The sequence below is a fragment of the Sus scrofa genome, chromosome 7 (assembly GCF_054392235.1).
Source record: "Sus scrofa isolate SSC_HxYL_T2T_F1_AM1 chromosome 7, Sscrofa_HxYL_maternal_Yorkshire_Landrace_v2.0, whole genome shotgun sequence".
NCBI classification, from domain to species: domain Eukaryota; kingdom Metazoa; phylum Chordata; class Mammalia; order Artiodactyla; family Suidae; genus Sus; species Sus scrofa.
This window is the reverse complement of record NC_139389.1, coordinates 86,966,466-86,978,182: the sequence shown is the minus strand read 5'-3', so window position 1 is coordinate 86,978,182 and position 11,717 is coordinate 86,966,466.

The following is an 11,717-nucleotide window of genomic DNA, read 5'->3' as shown; positions in this document are numbered from 1 at the left end:
TCAGCAGAAAAGGGATTGGATCTACTCAAAGAGGAGAAAAATTGTAGGGTCGAATAAATAGAGAATGTAAAAGGTTGCCCTCAGCCTATTTCCTCTGAATTCAAATCTATCAAGAAATAGCACAGGAAACTCTACCAATATTATGTGATAACCTATATGGGAAAAGAATCTGAAAAAGAATGGGATATGTGTACATGAACAGCTGAGTCACTTTGTTGTACAGTAGAAATTATCATAACATTGTAAATCAACTGTACGTCAACAAAACTTTAAAAATGAAAGGAAAGGAGTTCCCGTCGTGGTGCAGTGGTTAACGAATCCGACTAGGAACCATGAGGTTGCAGGTTCGGTCCCTGCCCTTGCTCAGTGGGTTAAGGATCCAGCGTTGCTGTGAGCTGTGATGTAGGTTGCAGACACAGCTTGGGTCCCGAGTTGCTGTGGCTCTGGCATAGGTTGGCAGCTACAGCTCTGATTAGACTCCTAGGCTGGGAACCTCCATATGCTGCAGGAGTGGCCCAAGACATAGCAAAAAGACAAAAGAAAAAAAAAAAAAAAAAAGAAAGGAAAAAGAAAGAAATAATGTAGTTAGACATGCATGGGTACAGGGAGGAATCCTAGAAAATGGCAATGAGGAATCACTATGTGACTTGATTTTGAGATTTCCTCCCCGCCACGGGTGTTTCTCAGCTTCAGCCTCCTAGACAGTAACACACTCAAGAGTCAACGACCAGCATTCTCGTCATGGCTCAGTGGTTAACGAATCCGACTAGGAACCATGAGGTTGTGGGTTCAATTCCTGGCCTCTCTCAGTGGGTTAAGGATCTGGCATTGCCGTGAGCTGTGGTGTAGGTTGCAGACATGGCGGCTACAGCTCTGATTAAATCCCAGCCTGGGAACCTCCATATGCTGCAGACCTGACCCTAAAAAAAAAAAAAAGAGTCAAGGACCTACATAAATGGGAAACTGGAGGGAAGGAAAGGATTGGCTTGCCCAGACCTGCCTTTTCCTTTCCTGTTCTTTCTACATTTAGTTCCCAGTTTCCCTTAGCTTTCCTGTTCTTGCAGGCAGGCAACCACTTAAATGCTTTCCCTCTGCCTCTCAGACTCTCCTGTTTCAGCATTTTCCTTTATGCCTCGGACTTACCTCTCCTGGAAATGATCTCTCAGGAACAGAGCTGTTGGGCAGGAAAGTTTGCCTGCATCTGTGGGCTGCCTTGGCATTTCAGAGATGGGTGGAGGAGTGGCAGGAGACAGGGCCCTGACAAGGCAGATACTTGCTTTTCCTGATGAGGAATCCTTTTCAGGAGAAACAATCAAATGGTGATCTAAGGGAGAAAATGAGAAGTGAGGTGTGAGAGAGGAAAAAAGAATAAGTGTCAGAGAAAATCAGTTAGGAATTTGTCTAGAAGGTAAACAAAGGCATTGAAGATTGGGAATGGCATGGGAAAGTTTCCAAGTCTGACTTCTTGCCCAAAAGACAAAGGATCCATTGTGGGTGGTGAACTATTAGGAGACTGGCATTAGCAAGGAATGGAAGCCCATGTGCTTTCATTCACAGATGAGATTACATCATCTTATAGGTTCCCACCAGCTTCTCCCCTTAAGGGTTCCCACATTCCAACAAGTACTGTCATCACCCTCTTTCAGTCTCCACTTTGGACAAATCTCAGTGGTCAGGCTTTTATCTGACTGTGGAGACTACCTCAAGAAAGCAACTCACAAAGCACTCTGAAGGCTCCTTGTGGTTCAAGCAGGAAAACACAACTTGGTAGGTATAATGAGTTGACTAGATGCTGTGGAAACCTCAGTCACCTCAGGGAATAGTGGGACGCATTAGATCCCAAATGATGCCCGATGACAAAACTTTCACCAACTCTTGGAGTTCCCATCGTGGCGCAGTGGTTAAACGAGTCCGACTAGGAACCATGAGGTTGCGGGTTCGATCCCTGGCCTTGGTCAGTGGGTTAAGGATCCGGTGTTGCTGTGAGTTGTGGTGTAGGTTGCAGACGCGGCTCGGATCCCACATTGCTGTGGCTCTGGTGTAGGCCGGTGGCTACAGCTCCGATTAGACCCCTAGCCTAGGAACTTCCATATGCCGCGGGAGCGGCCCTAGAAATGGCAAAAAGACAAAAAAAAAAAAACAAAAAAAAACTTTCACCAACTCTTTTAGCTCCAATGTAGCTCCCTCTATGCATTCCCAGTGTATATGTTTAGTCCTTATCACAAGTCCTCAGTCCTTTATCCAGTGTTCCCTAACCCCCCAAATTTCTGAAAACTGAAAGGTTTTCTTTCAGAGTGGCTCCAGAATTCAATGAGATGCAAAATCTGACTAAATTGATGATGCAAGGCAAATTTTTTTTTTTTTTTTTTTGCTTTTTTAGGGCTGCACCCTGTGGCACATGAAAGTTCCCAGGGTAGGAGTCGAATCAGAACTGTAGCTGCCGGCCTACGCCACAGCCATAGCAATACAAGATCTGAGCCGCATCTGCAACCTATACCACAGCTCATGCAATACCGGATCCCGAATCCACTGAGTGAGGCCAAAGATTGAACCTGCATCCTCATGGATCCTAGTTGGGTTTGTTACCAATGAGCCATGATGGGAAATTCAGGGTTATTTTTCTATTTTTGCCTTTTTTTTTGGGGGGGGGGGGCTGCACCTGCAGCATATGGAAGTTTCCAGGCTAGGAGTTGAATTGGAGATACAGTGGCCAGCCTACACAATAGTCAGAGCAACACCGGATCCTTAACCCACTGAGCAAGGCCAGGGATTAAACCTGCATCCTCTTGGATACTAGTTGGGTTCATAACCTGCTGAGCCACAGTGGGAACTCCTCAAAGCTATTTATCTTTATTTATGCTCTACGGCCATACACATTTCACTGAGGAAATATCAATATGTTTGATTGTGAACACTGCCTCAGATAAGCTTTTCTAGGGATGCATAAGTAATGCATCACACACACTCACACAATGTTGCTTTTTAAAATCCTAAAAATTCTGTTTCCAAATGGATTGGCCCCCAAAATTTCAGGTAAGGGATAGTGACCTATATATACTATTTAGTTATCCCTTGATTAATTTCAGTATACGATATGATTTTAGTGAGACCACAAGCATTTTTTTTGGCCACACCTACATCATGTAGAAGTTCCCTGGCCAGGGATTGAACCTGTGACACAGCTGTAACCAGAGCCACAGCAGTGACAACACCGGGTCCTTAACCCAGTGAGCCAGGAGATAATTCCACGATAAGCATTTTTGGGAAAGTAACTCTATTATACATTTCTCCTGTATTCTTCAACACATTTATTGATCCATGATTACCTGCTTTTTTTATATATATTAACTTAATTCCAGTGAGCTACAGAAAATTTAATCCTGTGTAGCTCTGTTTTTTTTATTACTCAAATTAATTTATCACATCTGTAGTTGTATAATGATCATAACAATCTAAATTCACAGGATTTCCATGATTAGCTACTTGTTGATTATCCAGTGCCTCTTCAGAAGTTATAAAGTTGTATGAAACAGAATCATTTAAAGAGAAGCCAATTTTCTGACTCCTGTCAAATACTGCACAGGCAAATAAAAACAGCTGAGTAGCTTAATTCATGTTTCAGAGAGGTCAATATGAATTCTTCTCTTTTTAAGACAAGCAGGAAGGAAATTGCCATTGTATGCTGGGTGCTCTATACTAGATGCTGTCCATGTCTGGTTTTCTGTAAATCCCTGTAACGAGGTGATATTATATTAGCTCTATTTTGCAGGTGATAAGCAACAGGCTCAGAGAGCCCAAGTTTACCTGAACCAAGATCACCCAGCTTGAAGTTCCTGTTGTGGCTCTGTGGTAACAAACCTGATTAGTATCTATGAGGAGGCAGGTTCGATCCCTGACCTTGTTCAGTGAGTTAAGGATCCAGAGTTAATGTGAGCTGTGGTGTAGGTCACAGACTCAGCAAGGATTTCAAGTTGCTGTGGCTATGGCTGGTAGCTGCACCTCTGATTCAAGCCCTAGCCTGGGAATGCACCTATGCTGCTGGTGCAGCCCTTAAAAAAAAAAAATCACCCAGCTCATAAATGACTGACCTGTAATTTGATTGGAGGGTTCCTGCCTGTAAACAGAGATGTTGAAATGGTTTGAGAGATACTGGGTTAAACAGAGCTAAGTAGGTTTCTTTTTTTTTTTTTTTTTTATTTTTTTGTCTTTTTGTCTTTTTTGTTGTTGTTGTTGTTGCTATTTCTTGGGCCGCTGCCGCGGCATATGGAAGTTCCCAGGCTAGGGGTTGAATCCGAGCTGTAGCCACCAGCCTACGCCAGAGCCACAGCAACGCAGGATCCGAGCCGCGTCTGCAACCTACACCACAGCTCACGGCAACGCCGGATCGTTAACCCACTGAGCAAGGGCAGGGACCTAACCCGCAACCTCATGGTTCCTAGTCGGATTCGTTAACCACTGCGCCACGACGGGAACTCCTAAGTAGGTTTCTTTTATGTAGATCGGATAACCTTTAATATTAACTGGCCTTGTGAATCTCTAATAGGTAAAGATCATATTTAGCATTTCTAAATTTCTCTAACCATAAAATCCCTCCTCTCTCTCTTTAATCCTTTAATAACATTTCCTAGAACTAATGTTTCTAGTTGGGAAAAGTTGTTACAGACTTTTCCTTGTTATAGACAAGTGCTTCACCTGACCCATCTCTATGGTTATCCTAGGGTCTACCCTAAAGGTGAACACCTAGTTAACATTATAAAGTAATCTACACTCAGATTTTCAACAAATCCCATGTTGTATACAATGGGAGAAAAGAACCAGTTCTTGGGAATCAGATAGATGTTGAATAAAATTGAAGCTTTGCCACTTAAAAGCGGTTGTGACAGTGGATAACAGCTCTTGGGTCTCAGAACTTCAGGTTCCTTATTTGTAAAATGAGATCATGAGAGTGCTTACTTTACAGGGTTGTTCTGAGAATGATATGAGATTAAAGGGCTCAATGAATGGCAGCTGCATTGGGTGGTGATGTTGTGGGCTCACTGCCCATAGAAGGCACATAAGCATTTTGACAGCATCCTCTGTCAAGCAATGCTATGACACGAAGTGCAATGCCATTAGCTCGGTTTCAGTTTGGGTCACATTGGCTAGTATGTGAATAGGTGGAGTCTTGTAGAACTCAAATGCCATCCCCTGAGTGGCCACGAAATGTATATACTTGAAGCCAGTGTGTCCTTCGGCCTGAGCAAGCAGAGCCCCTGACCTAGAGCCCAGCCCTTCAGGGATCCTCTACATTTTGGAGTGCCTTTTAGTTTGGGAGTCCCCTCTAGTGTCTGGGACTGACTGGGGCTAGCAGTCCCTTCAGAATTGGATACTCTGAGCTAGGACTGGGACGTCTGTGGGCCTGAGTCCTATTTCTCCCCTACGGGGCCATGCTCCCCTACCCCAAGTGTGGGGCCAAATAGCTATTTCCCCAGATTTCTGAGATTTGCACCTATGGGGTCATCCTAGGGCCTCAAAGCCAGGTCCTATTCCCAAAAGGGTGACCTGATATGTGGATGGTTCCCCCCCAGCTGATGTGGTATTTCTTTTTTGGGATCACACAGCAGTGGTGCTGACCAATTGATTTTGGGTGGCTCAAACACATCCTGGACACAGAATGAATTTAGGACTTTGGGTCACCAATGGTCACTACTCATCCTTGGATTTGAGTGCATATATGGGAGGCTTTCACCCAGTCATGATCCTGCTGCTCTGCTATTTCTGATCTATGGCTCAAGAGGTTGGCAGAGGAGATGGCACATGACTCTTACCCTGTGAGCTGCCCACTGCTGCCATCCAGGCTGGTTGCTGCACCCCTGTGCAGCCTGCATACCTTGCGGAGTTATGGCGGGCTGCTCCTGTCTCCTGCAAGGACTTTTGAGACCATTGTTCTGCAGTGCCAATAGGACAATTCAGATCAGTGCCCTCCCTCCCTTGCCTCTGATTGACAGCTGATGACCTGCTCTCTTAATCTGTGCAAGATGAAGGGGTCACCCTTTGTGTGAATGGACTTGCTCTTTCACTCCGCCCACGGACCACTTGCCTATCCTCCTGGATGGTGGCAAAGTGTGGAAGGCAGGAGTGTGTGTGGTGTGATCAGTTATGAAAGAGGTGGCATTCCAAGAATGTGGTGATTATGGCCTAAAGAGTTCAAGAGAATTGTACACTTGGAACTAATATAGTATTGTGAGTTGGAGTTCCTGTCGTGGCTCAGCGGTAACAAATGAACCTGACTAGTATCTCACTCAGTTGGTTAAGGTTCTGGTGTTGCTGCGGTTGTGGTGCAGGCCAGAAGCTGCAGCTCTGATTCTATCCCCTAGCCTGGGAACTTCCATATGCCACAGTGTGGCCCTAAAAAGCAAAAAAAAACAAAAAAAAACAAAAACAAAAACAAAAGTCAGTCAGTTAAGCTTCAGTAAAAGAAAAGAGAAAAATATATAAATTCTCAAGTCAGTTCTCAAAAAAAAAAAAAAAAGAGTTCAGGAGAAGATATGCTTGGAAGATGTGTTGTTTTAGATTTACACAATAAAACTCTAAATGACAAATTTCATACAGCCAGAAATTATCATTCTCATTTCCCTGCGTACTGTGAGTGCTATGGTCTAACCACGTATTCCCTCTAAAATCACATGTTAGAATTGTAAGGCCCAATGTGATGGTGTGAGGAAGTGGGGCCGTTGGGAGGGAACTCAGTCATAGAGCCCTTAGGAATGGGATTAATGCCTCTACAAAAGAGATTCCCGAGAGATCCCTAGCCACTTCTGCCCTGTGAAGACTCTCCTTGACCATGCTGACACCCTGATCTTGGTCTTCCAGCTTCCAGAACCGTGAGAAATAAATTTCTGTTGTTTGTAAGATACCCAGTCTTGGGTATTTTGTTATAACAATCTGAACTGAACTAAGACAGTGCTTGCTTTTGCAGTCATTATCAACAATGTTAAAATAACAAAGTAACTTCTGAGAGAGTCACTGAAAGCTGGTCTTCGCAGGCAGCACAGTGGATGATTTGGTGCTATGAGTCACGATTCAGCTGGCATGAAATAAATGGCATTAGGAAACTGTAGAAATAAGATCTATAGCGTTTCAATTCAGATGGGTTTTGAAGAGCCATGGCCTTGTGCTACTTTTATCATGTGGTGGGAGATAAGGAAATAATCCAGGAATGCTACACCCATCCATAAAGAACATGAAGAAATGGCTTTTAGATCTGGCAGGAAGAGATGGTGCCCAGACATTACAAAAAGTCTGCAAGGCACTGATTGAACAATAAGCAAATACGTATGTTTCTACCACCCGAAATTCTAAATCTTCACCAATAAGTAACTACACTTCACTTGGGCCTATAAATTTTATAATATTTTTATAAAATTTTATAAAATGTTATTTATAAATTTATTTATTTATTTTGCTTTAAGGGCTACACCTGCAGCACATGGAAGTTCCCAGACTAGGGGTCGAATCAGAGCTGCAGCATCAGCCTACACCACAGCCACAGCAACGTGGGAGCTGAGCTGTATCTGTAACCTACACTACAGCTCATGGCAATGCTGGATCCTTAACCCACTGAGTGAGGAGGCCAGGAGTCAAACCTGCATCCCCGTGGATACTAGCTGGGCTCGTTTCTGCCGAGCCACAATGGGAACTCCCTATAATACATTTAAAAATTTTTTTGGATAGGGGTCTTATTATCCACCCCTCCCTGCCCCCCAAAAAAAATTTGGCCAGGGTCACATACACCTTAGAGGCAGCTCTGGTTATGGTCAAATCCAAGGACACACACTCTTATTGTGTCCTTGTTGGGCTCTTAACATGAACACTCCTCCTCAGATCCCTCTGATGCTCATTCTTGCAGGTAGAGTAGACTGATCTGCATTCCTCACTCCTTCGCCTTCCCAAGGTGGCAAAATTAACATCATCCTACAGAGATTCATTCCTGGTGGGATGAAAAAAAACTCCATAGGACAGAATTGCTGCTGTTTTTGCAGAACTTGGACCTCTTATGTCATCTGTAGATGTTCTTGCCTCTGCACCCCAGATCCTACCCATAGGCCTGCCCTCTCCTCTTCACATTTGCAGACCAGGCATCAGTTAGTTTCCAGAAGATGGTTCCAATCACAGAGATGCCACTTCTGGGAAGAGCTGGGCTGGTCTTTATTAGAATTATGATTCAGAGGCCAGGTAAAAGTTGGATCTAAACGAAAAATAAGGGAAAAGAGAAGATGGCTAAGCAGAACATGAATGCACAAGTCATTGAGGCATCATGGGTCTTTTCCTACTTATACAAGATTTCAGGCGGCACTGGAATATCCCACTGTTTGAAAATATCAGTGCTCCAGCATTAGCACGAGGCTAGTGTTTGGGATTACACCCTTATAAACTTACTGTGCCTCCTTATACATGGGATATAATTTTTTTTTTTTCTTCTTTTTTGGCCACCCCTCGGCATATGGAATTCCCGGGCCAGGGATCAGATCTGAGCCACGGTTGCGACCTACTCTGCAGCTGTGGCAACGAAGGGGATTGAACCTGTGTCCTGGTGCTTCAGAGATGCTGCCAATCTTGTTATGCCACAGCAGGACCTATGGGGCATAAAATTTTTAACTTCAAAGAAATAGTGGAATTTTCAGCACATTTATGAGGTGATGATAATGACAACAACAACAACAACAACAAAAGCAAAACAGCAGTTACTCTGTGAATGCTTTTGTATGAGTTTGGAAGGGTGCTAGTTACTGGTTGTATAGTCATTAGAAAAAAACCTGAAATCAGTCATTGTATCTGCCTTTTTAGCACATCCACACATGAGACCCATAGGGGATAGAATAGAAAGAGAGAAAGTGATATGATTAAATTCAGTACTCAGCAGTGCCCTGGAAAGCTGCTCTGGCTAAGGACCAGCAATATGGCATTAGGAGGCTGGGTTTAGAAGAATGTAATTCCAAGGTGAAGAGTCAATGATAAAAGATATTCTTTACCAGAAAGGTGTAGCCATCTCCAAGCTCTTGTGAGTGTTATCTGCCAAGAATTCACAGGTATACTCTTCTCCGGAAGAAAAGGAAATATATTACAGAAAAAATGTGGTAGAAGGGGGTTATAAATACTGAAATGGGATTATATACTCTGACCCAGAATCAGTCAGTGGGAAACCCTTCTAATTTGGATTCTATGTGCTTCTTGACATGCTCCTGTCATTCTTTTGGCACTTCCTCATTTTGAGAAACAGCAAGATGGTTCAAGCTCACCTATATTTTACTTGCCTTGGAATCAGTCATTTCTCCAAAGATAGTGGAGAAAAGAAGTTTTTGTTTCGTAGCGTTTTTTTGTTTTTTGTTTTTAGGTCTGCACCCCCCGGCATATGGAGGTTCCCAGGCTAGGGGTTGAGTTGGAGCTGTAGCCACCGGCCTATACCACAGCCACAGCTCACGGCAATGCTGGATCCTTAACACTGAGGGAGGCCAGGGATCACCTCATGGTTTCTAGTAGGATTCGTTTCTGCTGCACCACGACGGGAACTCTAAGAACAGAATTTTGGGTTCAAGATCTAGATGCCAGGTTTGTGTTCATTGTTGTGGTGAGAAGGTTCCAAGACTCCCTCAGTGGAGAGCATAGGAATGAAGGAAAAAAAGAGAGAGAGAAAAAAAAAAGGCAATTACATGCACACACACTCCGAGCACTTTCACGTATTTTATGCACGTATTTACATTGAAAACCATGAAATCACAATACTTTCAACTCAAATGCAGCCCCACAGGCTCTCATTAATTTTCTCTTTTCCCATATTTATAGTTCCATTTTATATTTATAATCCCCTTTTACCATATTTTCTTTTATGTATTTACTTATTTGCCCAATCTCCACATATGTAACTAATCTGCCACTGTTCCTCTTTCCATACAGATGCTCTTTGCCACTCAGACGCTGACACTCTCTACCAGGCCGCCCCCCTACATGGATGCTGCCTATTTGGGTTTTCGTACCCCACTCCAGTTTACCCTCTGAGTAACTACCTCATCTGCCTGCTCAGGCTGTAACTCTTTTTGCTGGCTCCCCCGCAACCCTCATGCCTCACTCCTTTCCCCCTAAGCATATGGATGCCCTTTTCACCTCTCTCTCTGGCTTTCTATTCCCCATGCTAGGCTGACCCTCCTTATGGATGCCCACCTGGCTTTGCCCCATCTAGTAGCTTCAGGACTAAGTTGTTTAGGAAGGGAAGGAAGGGAAAAGAATGGAAATACACAAAAGGGAAGGGAAGGGGAAATAAACTAACGGAAGGGAAGAGGTATTACATCTTTTGAAAATTAAATTTATGTATTAGTATTTTGGGATATTTTAGAAGTTTTTCTAGCAATGTATTATTCTATTTTGTTTATGCAATATGATTTATTTAACTACATAGAGGAAAAATTTGACTTCTACTTTTGTTTTTTTATATGGTGATTTTTATTTTTTTCATTATAGCTCGTTTACAGTGTTCTGTCAATTTTCTCCTGTACAGCATGGTGACCCTGTTACACATACATGTATAGATTTCTTTGCTTTTGGAAGTTAAGGTGACTCCTAACAATAAATAATTTGCACAGATTCTTTTCCTTAAAGCAGATTCTTCCAAGGGGAGTCATTTGGTCAAAGAACATAAATCTTAAAGCTTTAGGTAGCTACCCACATATTCCCTTTCAATAAAGTTGTACTTAGACTCTCACCACCAGTGTCCAGAATGTCCTCATGTCACTATGTACTTTGCATAAGTTGCTATTATCTTTCACTTTCATCTCTGACAGTTTGATAGGCAAAATAAAGCATCTCATTATTATTTAACTTTGCATAGCAGTTATAGAAGGGGCCATACCTAAACCAATTCTTAGTGACTCGACTCAGTGCCTCCTCTTCCCAGAGATTCTCTCTGCTTCCTGACTCAAAGCCTCATGAACCCTCTTTTGGTACATATGCTCTGTAACTCTGTAAATGCACATTTAAAACTCTAAATTTGGGAGTTTCCCATCGTGGCTCAGTGGTTAATGAATCTGACTAGGAACCATGAGGTTGCGGGTTCAATCCTGGACCTCGCTCAGTGGGTTAAGGATCCGGTGTTGCTGTGAGCTGTGGTGTAAGTTGCAGACTTGGCTTGGATCCCGAGTTGCTGTGGCTGTGGTGTAGGCCGGCGGCTACAGCTCTGATTGGACCCCTAGCCTGGGAACCTCCATATGCCGCGGGTGCAGCCCTAGAAAAGACAAAACAAACAAACAAAAAAACCCCCAAAACCTCAAATTCGAATGGGTGATTCATGAAGGCTGCCTAGTATCATCAGCCATGGGTGTTGAATCCAGGTTCGTTCAGGAAGATATACAGAGAAAATGTGGTTCAGAAATTTCTTGTAGAGGAACATTGCATCATAGTGCCATGGCTCTCCCATTATTTACCCACCTTCATTCTGGCCACATGCCCTTCTGTGGGTAATGTCATAATCAGTGCTTACTATTCTTGAGATTTTCTATACCAGCCTGGACAAACTATTGCCATACCCAGGCGTCTTCTCACTGGCTCCTCTCTTGTAATCTGTTTTGCTCAGCTTAGTCATCCCAACTACTTTTGAAGTGACTTTTTTTTTTTTTTTTTTTGGTCTTTTTGCTATTTCTTGGGCTGCTCCTGCGGCATATGGAGGTTCCCAGGCTAGGGGTCTAATC